The 10,450-nt window shown below is 39.8% G+C and overlaps 1 protein-coding gene across 1 annotated transcript in view; it reads right to left on the reverse strand.

Moving 5' to 3' along the window:
* hs3st1l2 (heparan sulfate (glucosamine) 3-O-sulfotransferase 1-like 2) overlaps positions 1–10,200 on the reverse strand; it is a 41,639-nt gene extending 31,439 nt beyond the window's left edge. The window contains exon 1 of the mRNA XM_034692251.1: positions 9,957–10,200. The gene's annotated coding sequence lies outside the window, so the exon portion shown is untranslated. The remainder of the gene's footprint in view (positions 1–9,956) is intronic.
* Positions 10,201–10,450: the final 250 nt, after the last annotated feature.

Here is a 10,450-nt window from a genome sequence, read left to right on the forward strand (position 1 = left end):
TCGACAAGAAAGGCCACTAAACTTCATTATTTAAGATATTATGGCGATTTACTAGACCAGGGGTTCCCAAACTTTACCATTCATTCATTTTGAAGGAGCTCTGAGGGAGGAGGGGAGGGGTTAGACGAGTCATGAGGAAAAGCTACATTCAAATTCATGCTAGTTTTCCAAGACTACCAACCCCAGCTTTAAAGGTGTAGAATAAAGACACCAGAGCGGACTTCAGGGTACTTTCTCTTTGAGGAGATTTAACTTTAAATTTAAGATTTCAATTTGAACTTTTTTTAAACTTTATTTTGACATTGTGAAAAAACAAGACGATAGTGATTAAAGAGACTTTCTGTAACGATGACCGTAGAATAATTCAAATCAAACCCGTCATCGTCTCGGTCCAATGAAAACAGCAGAAATGGTAAAAAGAGATAAATAAGTATCTTCGTCTTGAATTTATTAATTTTAGTGCTTTTATTTATCTTCCACTTTTTTATTGTCTTCTCGTCATGTTGTATCTTTTATTTAATTATTTCTTAACTTTTTCCCTTTGTTACTCATTCATATACATTTTATTGCAGTTTGTGTGCATTAGTCTCTACTTCTAAATCCATTTATGTTTTATGTTTAGTCATTACATATTAGATTTTTATTGTTTTCAATAACTGTAAAGCACTTTGAATTGCATTTGAAAGTATGAAAGGTGTTCTATAAATAAAGCTTGATTGATTGATTGAGAAATATAGTCTGAAGACCCAGAGAAGTGGTGACAGAGTAAAGAGAGCGTCTCTAACTGTAGTATTCATTGATATAGAATCAATGTAGGTTTAGGGGTGCAAGTGACACTTCAGTCAGTTACAAGTCAGACTGAATGAGATTCGTCTTTAGAAATCTGATTCAATTAACTGTATTTCCAAAAGTGGCTTGGATTTTCCTTTATTGTGTAATTCCGTTGTCCTAAACGTTTGTGTCAGCGGTGTAAATAAAACCCCAGATCAAGGATTACGTCTTAAAAAATCGTACAACGCTCTTGTTCTATCTTTATATAAATTCTGAATGAAACCACGGTCAGGTCCGAGCCTGCAGGTCTTGGCCAGAGAACATCAACACAAACTAAAACTCTGTGCGTGTGTGTCTGTGGGGGCTTGTGTGTGTGTGTGTGTGTGTGTGTGTGTGTGTGTGTGTGTGTGTGCGTGTGTGTGTGTGTGTGTGTGTGTGTGTGTGTGTTTTTCCGCCTCCCTCCATCTGGCTTCCACCAGGAGTTCTTGTCACCTCCGAGCTGCTGAAGTGTGACGGCCTTGACAGTGTGCATTTTTGTGTGTGAGCATGCATGAGTATTTGTGTGTGCGTGTGTGTGTGTGTGTGTGTGTGTGTGTGTGTGTGCTGACGTCACAGTGAACCTTTACCCTGACTGAGTGAGTGGCTGCCAGGCTGATGAACTTCTACCCAAGGTTTCACAAACACAGTTAACTTAACACTGACCTCCTGCTCCCTCTCTTTGAACACCTCTACATCCTGAGAGAAGACTTCACTAAAGACCTGAAACAAACATGCAAAGCCATTCTTTTAATGCTTTGAATTCATTCAGTTATCTTGTAATTGACCTCTCAGGTAGCTTTTGTTTCCATTCAGGTTGAGTTACATTTTAATAACCAACCTGCAGTGACTGAAACTTGCTTTTTATCCTGGCAGAGCTGCTCAGAAACCATCTTAGTCGAGGCTGTGCTAATGATGCTGATAAAAATAGAAGTCTTGCGTATCTGATCTGAAGGGCTCCGGAGCGGATCCAGTGGAAGTTAACACATTGACTAGAATAGAAACCTCGGATCAGGTGCCATGAAGGATCGGAGACGGACCGTATATGGATCTGGTGGAATTAGGCCATAAGCATTGTTCATAAAGATACAGCTCAACATTGCGATATTGAATATCTACTACTTCAACAACATATTCTGTTCCACAAAGCAGTCGTCATAGAACTGATGAGTCATTTTCTTTTCTTGAAGTATTAAAGTTGTAACTTGTGCTTACATTGGAACTAAGTCTGCTGGTGCAACCCCTAAATGTAAGGTGTGTGAACCCTGACCTTAGTGAGAAATAACATTGAAATATCAGCTTTTTTTCACACCTATGGCTCATTTGCGGTTCATAGTTTCATTACTTTCGCCTGGGGTTGTTTTGTGTTCACACTGCAATATTACAAAGCGGACCACAGCACTCATTATTCTGTTCTAAAGTCAGTCCAATCAGAGCTCGCTTGTTTAGTCCGCATCAGAGTGGGATTCCTGTGTTCACATTTGACGATCTATGTATGAAAGTAACCTCTGCTATGTTTGAACTTATGCAGAGCTTCTGAGGCTGGTTATGTGCTTTAACCCTCCTGTTATGTTGCAGGTCAAATTGACCCTTTTTAAAGTCTATTTTTGGCAATTTATTTTATTTAACCTTTATTTAACCAGGTGAGTTAATTGAGAACCAATTCTCATTTGCAATAATGAACCGGGGCGAGAAGGCAACACAGGTGGCATGACAACAAATAAAAGACAAAACCAAAAACAGAGAGGACATACAGACAAACCTAGAGACAGAACAATACAATACACAAATATGACAGCAGTGAACAACTTAAAAGCAATTAAAAAGCAAGTGCAGTGATTTTGAGATATGGGGTGTATTAGGTATTTGAAAGTGGCGAGTGGAATGAGAGAGGTCAGCTTTAGGGATTGTTGTAGGTGATTCCAGTCATTTGCAGCGGAAAACTGGACGGAGGTGCGACCAAAGGAGGTCCGGGCTTTGGGTGTGATGAGTTTGATAAGGCTACTTGAGCGCAGGCTACGGTTTGTGCTGTGAAGATTGATTAGTGACTGTAGATATAAAGGGGTTTTACCAGTGAGGGATTTGTAAATGACTAGAAACCAGTGTGTTTGTCTGCAAGAGTGGAGTGAGGGCCAGTTCAGCTGAGAGTACAGGTGACAGTGGTGAGTGGTGAATGGGGCTCTAGTGACAAAACGGATAGCAGCGTAGTAAATGACATCCAGTTTGTGAAGGTGAGTGTTGGAAGCAGACCTGTAGGCTATGTCACCGTAATCAAGAATTGGGAGGACTGTCATCTGAACCAGAAGCTGTTTAGCAATATGCCTTCCAAACCAGCTGAATGCAGCATACAAATCTGGACAGCATGTGACACAAGAGGTGTTGTGTTAATTTATCAACATCACTTCAAAAAAATAAAAAAAATAAACATTTTAAATTTTAAATAAATCTGTCATGTAAAACTATTTTATTTATATTTAGGGCTTTCTAATGTTTAACATTAATTTCAATGAAAAACGAGTGAGTTATCCTCATTGAACCATGATCTGTGAGAATTAAAGAACACCAATGGACTAAATCTTGATTTAAATGGTTAGTAATGAAGTTGAAAAATTAGATTAAAACAAATGCATATTGGGATTTTTTGGGGTTCTGACACTTTTGGATAATTGAATACGCCCTGGGTCAAATTGACCCAGGAACATTATTGCTGTTCCAGAGAAACAAACATAACAGGAGGGTTAATATAATCAAAACAGGTACGTCATAAAAAGATCATCCCAACTCAGTCTTAACAAATGAAGACATGAGGTTAGGAGGACCAAAACCATTTTTTATAATAATAATAATAAATAACGTAAACAGATATGTTTTGAGTTGTGATTTGAGATGGGGGAAAGAATCTGTGTTTCTGAGTTGAGGTGGTCATGAGTTCCAGAGACGGGGAGCAGAGCGGCTGAATGCTCGGCTCCCCATAGTGGTGAGACGGGCGGAGGGGACAGACAGGTGTATGGAGGAAGAGGATCTGAGGGAGCGGGAGGGAGTGGGAACATGGAGGAGGTCGGACAGATATGGGGGGGCGAGGTTGTGGATGGTCTTGAATGTTAACAGGAGGACTTTGAACTGAATGCGGAACTGAACAGGGAGCCAGTGGAGCTGTTGGAGGACAGGAGTGATGTGGTGGATGGAGGGGGGTTCGGGTAATGATCCGGGCAGCTGAATTCTGGATCAGTTGGAGTTTATGGAGGGATTTGTGAGGGAGGCCGAAGAGGAGAGAGTTGCAGTAGTCCAGACGGGAAGTGACAAGGCTGTGGACAAGGATGGCGGCTGTGTGAGGGGTGAGGGAGGGGCGGAGACGATTGATGTTACGAAGATGGAAGTAGGCAGTCCGGGTGATGTTATTGATGTGTGATTGAAAGGATAATGTGCTGTCAAGGATATACCAGGCTGTCAACATGTTAAATTCTGTGGTATAACTTGGAATTTTAATATAGGCTGTAATGGACTCTCCTTTGCTTTTGGAGCCAGCCCCAAGTGGACACTTAAGGAACTGCAGGTTATAGCACTTCAACGTTGGCTTCATTTTTCAGCACCAAAGTGCTAAGGTCAACACTTAGTTAAAAGACTTGTTTGGATATGAATCCTTTAAAGCCATGCATAAATTATTTCAAAGTACATTATATATAAATTATACTTACATTATATTACATTCAAATAAAAAAAATTAAACACAAAGTTACTTTACATTGACCCTGGAGTGATATAACAGTTATGAATCCTGCAGCTCTCCTTAGAGCACCTTCCCATTCTTAAAAATAAACTCCCGCCGGTGATGAATGTGATGTGACGCTGCTTTTCATGCCTGCGGTAAACTTTGGGACAGGTGACGTCAAACCGAATCTCACTTTGAAACAGAACTGCTCAGTAACAAGTGAGGCAGCAAAGCTCAGCACACCGTGATGAACTTGATGAAGGGGATGCAATCGAGGAAATGACGCTGATTAAAAGTTGGGATTGTTCTGACGTCTGAGAGTGAGACTCTGTTCCAAGTGTGAATGTGTTAGAGTGAGTGAGACTTACGTGGGCTCATTGGCTGCACTGTTAGACCTGAGGACTGATCAGTGCAGAGATGCTTTATTTGTGTGTGTGTGTGTGTGTGTGTGTGTGTGTGTGTGTGTGTGTGTGTGTGTGTGTGTGTGTGTGTCTCCCCAGTTCAGTGCGCTTCAGAGGACATATGCACTCTGCTCATAAATAAAGCCCATGCATTATTCAGGGAAGCTCCTCCAGCTAATGCCCCTTAATGTGCCCAAACAGCCATAATGTACTCCGCTACCAAGGTGGCAGAGACCCCCGAACACACACACACACACACACACACACACACACACACACATAAATACACGTACACACACCCATCCCTGGATCTGACACAATGTCTTTGTCAGTGTCACTCTCAGGCTCTTATCTCGTTCTCAAATTGTCGCGTGTTTCTAGTCTCGCCCCCAAAAAATCCATTTAACTTCTGATCCTCTTTGCTCTCGTCCCGCCATATTTGCATCAAATTTTACCCCAAATTCTCCCATCATCACTGCCACCCTCCCCGTCTCTCTATCTCTTTGTATTATTAACAGAAAATATATGAGTTCAGTTTTTAAAAACTGCAGCTCTTCCTCTCTCCGGGCCCCAGGGTGCCAGATTTCTGCAGAATTAAGGGTTTTGTCTTAACATGGATTTGTAGCTGTGAAGCTCCCTAAGAGCATAATCTTAATCTGTTTTGGGGGAAATTAAACTGATTCCATTTGGAGGTAAACACGAAACAGTTTGAAGAGGAAAAGAAGTCCTGAAAGCCACAAAATCAGTGCAAGGAGAAAAGTTTATCACTGCTGCTTTGCTTGTCTACGTTTTATTGACAGTGTTTTATGTGCTAATCACTTTGTAATTGATTCACCTGTTCTCCGTCTCTGGGTTTAATTGCTTCGGCGGTTTGGAATCCTTTTTTTTTGCTTCGGCCTTCCTGGAGCACTTTAAATCTTCTCGAGGGCCCTACAACTCAAGTTTATGCTTTTAATTTGTAATAAGAAGTGATGCATGTATGATGCTTTGGTTCTCCTCTGGAGTCTCTTGAAGGGGGGCGAACTTGAATCTGTCATTTCAATCACCTGAAACAAACCAGAGAGAAACTTACACTTATGTGGAAGTTTCTGGGTCAAGTTGTAGCCACTGTGACAATTTGAGATGTGTTTATTTTGTACAAAAACAAACTAATTATCTTTCATATTACACAACTGGGAAATCCAATTTCCCAATCCAAGCAGAATTAATTTCAATGACCCATGACAGAAGATTATCTCAATCTTTAGGGCTCAGTGCGTTACGTCTAATATCATGGTTTCTCTTTTGGAGGTTTGTTTCACTGCGAAAACTCAAAATCTTACCAAGTGAAATTATCTCATTTATAGTCAAAATGTCTTATCCCACTTGATTTAAAATATACTTAACAAGTAACATTACAGCAAGATAGAGGGACTTGTTTTAAGACAATGTATCTTAAATATCTTGTGGAGTCAAACAATCTTGAAATGATCTTGTTTTGAGTTGTAATTTAGAAGAAGAAACAAGGTTTATTTTACATTTCATACATTTTTCAAGCTGAGATCTTATTTGTAGAAGACAGATAATCTTGATTTAAGACAAACCCTTTACTTGATTTAAGTAAATGCATGTTATTGGAGAATCTATCAGAAAACAGCTCCATTGATAAAAGAAAGAAAGAAAGATTAGTTGTTTTTTAAGGGTGGGTTTCAGTTTTCAGACACTGTTTCTTCTAAACCAGATAAAAATATACATCCTCAAACTACATGCACACAATGAAACACCTACTTTAGAGCATAGCTGGCTTATCCTAAAAAACAACATGACTGAATATTAGTATATCCAGCTCACTATGAGAAGACATTATATCTCAAAAAGCTCAAATTAAACTTTGTATTCTTTTCAAGTACAAGATGGTGTTAAACATAGAGAACTGCTGCTATAATACAACTCAAATTAAGGTGAATATATCACAAATGAAGAAGTTGACATGACATGTATTAGTGCAAAAATATTTTTTTGAGTGAAAAAATACTAATTGTTAGGATTCCTGTCTTATTCTGAGACACTAAGCTTTAAAATACTGATAAAATATTGCTTAAAATAAGTTTTCCCTGCTGATTTTAAGATCACAGTTTTCTAAATATTACGTCTTATTTTAAGAAATCTTACCAAGCAAAATTTCACTTGTTCTTTTGGCAGAATTTCTTTTGCTTATTTCAAGGTAAAAGTCCTTTGAAATAAGTTTTTTTTTTTCTTGTTTTTGGAGGGGAATTTTTTCCAATGTGTCAGTCAAACCTCACATTGAGCTAAAAATGTTAATCACTCATGCTGCATGTCTTCCTCTTCTTCTTAAAGAAACGTCAAACACACGAGTGTCTTCTTTGATTTGACGGTGTCACATACTGAACTTCACAGGAAAGCTTCATAATGCGATGTGTTTGCGCAGAAGATGTTCAGTGTAACATTAACCTCTCACATGACACTGATTGCTCACAGTTTGTTTTGAGACACACTAAACACACCCCCTCATTCAACACACACACACACACACAGGCAGAAGACAATGACTCCATTCATCCCTTTGCTTTCTCTTCTCTCTGTCTCTCTCTCCTACTCCTCCTCGTCTGCTCACATCAGCCCTTAAAAAACACGCTGAAGGTCAAAAACACAAAATACAGCACGTTTGTCCCCTCGCAGTCTCTCTGACCTGGATCTGCTCCGTCTTTTTTACAGCCTGTTCGAGCACCTCGGACGCTCCAGAGAAATATAATATCATTGTTCATGCTGCAGACTCACTCAACCAAGTAGTCATGAGGGAGTTTCCTGATAAGTGCTGCTGCTTTGTTTTGGCTGTAATGTTAATGTTCCCAGTTTGGTTAAATAGTCTCGTTAAGTTGTCTATAAAACGGCTGCAAGATTAATGATTTTTTTATTTCCTGAAGAAGGAAACATTGACATTATTTGAGGGGATGCATCCGGGTAAACGCCACAAAATGTCCAACATTTTCATTCAAATGAAGACATCTTAAAATTGCGGTATTTGCAACGAAACCTCCAAATACAGGGACACTAATTTTGTAATACATCATCACTAATGAAAGGATAACCTGTTTGTCCGTGCTTTCAGTCAGTCAAACATTTTTTGCAGAATTTGACAACAGTATGGTCAGGGTTTTAGCCATTTTTGGGGAGTTAACATGAGTTTTTTTTTAACTGAAACAACAACAACAACAACATATAAGGCAGTGCTTGCTGGTAAAAAGGTGCCAGTTCAATTATATTGCTAAATACATGCAGGTAAAAAAAAGAAACAGCAGTTTACTTTGTTGTGAAATTGTCAAAGTTGGGTCGCAAATTTAGGCACTAAATTTACCATGTTATGGAAAATGTTTTTGGATTTGGGTACAAAAAATGTGGTATGGTTGATACATTTTCATACCTTCATTATGTTGGATACAAGACTAAAACTTCTGGGCTATGTTCAAGCACCAACAAGTAAAAATACTAACATAAAAAAACTAGGGTTATTTCATTTAAATATGTGCTTCAATAAGTTCTAAACAAGCGGCAACCTCCGGCCGCAAGAATTGAAGCCAATGCAGAAGTGTTAAAAAGTGCAGTTCCTTTAGTGTCCACTTGAGGCTGGCTCCGAAAGTACAGAAAACCACATACACACCCATTCAAAAACGCTGATCTTTACAGCTGAAATAAACATGTTTACAGCCTGGAACAAAAAATGATTTTAGTCTGAATAGCTAATTTCTCAATTTGCGCTTCATCCCGAGACTCTTTAGAGGATCTTTGCATCCAAGTAATTTCCTTTCTATTGGCTTCACTTTAATGGTGTTGAGTAAACTCAAAAAATACACGGCTTCAAAATGGAATATAAGGAGAGCTCTTTGATCTTTGGTCTTCATGGTACCGTCGCCATCATTTGGTTTAAGTCAGGTTTCGGTCATGAGGAAAGGAAACAGAAACTGCCAGTCGGAGGGAAATTAATAGCAGCCTCCCTTAGCAAAGTCTGGCGCTGAAGTCTCTGGCTTTTTATTAACTTAATTGAACTTCCTGCTCTGAAGATAAGATAAGATAAGACTCTTTATTGTCATTGCATAAAAACAAACAGCGAAATGTAGGCGCACTCAAGGCTACTGTCCCAATGACTCCTTTAATAGAAACAAATATCTGGTCACATGAAACGAATGCTGTAAAGAAAAATGAAAATAATACAATCATATGAAGGGAGATTATCAAAGAGATTATCAAAGCATCATATATAAGCTATAAAAAGGGCCTTAACTTCTATAAAATCAAACCTCAAAGGAACAGTGAAGTGCCTTGGGTGTGATTTTGGCGCCCCCTGTGGCCAAACATTCCCTCTTATTTCTGTCTTATCTGGACCAGTGTGTTCATAATCCTCAAATTCCTAACCGTTCAAATGTCACTTAACAAGAATCTTCCTGTGGAGTGTTAAAAAAAGCTGAGAGTGCTACCCCGTGGCAGCACTTTCAGGTATTGTTAAGAACTTAAAAGAAGTAACCAGCCTTTACTCTGATGTTCTTATTTTCTTTTGGAGCTCATACAGAGGCATCAATATTAATGTCAGCCCATTTTATAACCCTCCAGAAATTCCTTACAGGAGCTTTAATCTCAGCCAGCTGCACCAGCCATCCTACAAACCAGCTCCAGTCTGATGTGCACGAGTCCCAGAAACTCCTCAAAACTTTCTCCTTTTAAAGCATCTCCTCCCCTCCTTCACTTCCCTCATGAATCCCTCTTTCTCTAAGTGTGTGCACAGCCAGCAGAACTTGTACACACAACTATGACCCCGCCAAATTCATTCACACAGTAAAAGAATCTCACTTTGTGCCTTTTGCTTTCTCCTCGTGCTAATATCTTTGATTCAAAAGCATCACATGCAAGCAAAACTTTACTAAAGCCACACATGAGTCTCTTTGAGGTAAAACATGGACAAAAATCCTCCATGAGCATGAGAGTAAAATAACTTTACTCTGCTCCACTCTGCAAAGTGAATGGAAATCATAGAAAAGAGGTCTTACCTGACTGATGCTTCTCTGTTTTTCTTGAAATTCTGCACACTTCTTCTTCCTCTTCTTCTTCTTCTCTCCTCACATGTCTTTCTCTCTCTCTCCTCCTTCCCTCCTCTCTCTCGTCAGTTTTGCTTCAGCTCCCCGGGCGTCACTGAGGAGGTGTGTGTCTAGTCTCAGAGCGCGTGTGGTGTAGTGACGGATGTGTGTGTGCATGTGTGTGTGTGTGTGTGTGTGTGTGCAGGCTGGTAAGAGAGCGACTCTGCTTTGTGCTGCCAACCCCAGTAAGCGTGTTGTTGCAACTGACTGAGTGACTGAGAGAGTGAGAGAGAGAGAGAGAGAGAGAGAGAGAGAGAGAGAGAGAGAGAGAGAGAGAGAGAGAGAGAGAGAGGCTCACACACAAACACATCTCCACCTCAGGGAAACACCCATCTCTTTCTCCTCCTTCCTCCCTTTTTCTCCTCTTGTTCTCTCCCTCACTCACATCAAACCTTTTCTTTCCTCTT

Source organism: Notolabrus celidotus, chromosome 9, assembly GCF_009762535.1.
Source record: "Notolabrus celidotus isolate fNotCel1 chromosome 9, fNotCel1.pri, whole genome shotgun sequence".
NCBI classification, from domain to species: Eukaryota; Metazoa; Chordata; class Actinopteri; order Labriformes; family Labridae; genus Notolabrus; species Notolabrus celidotus.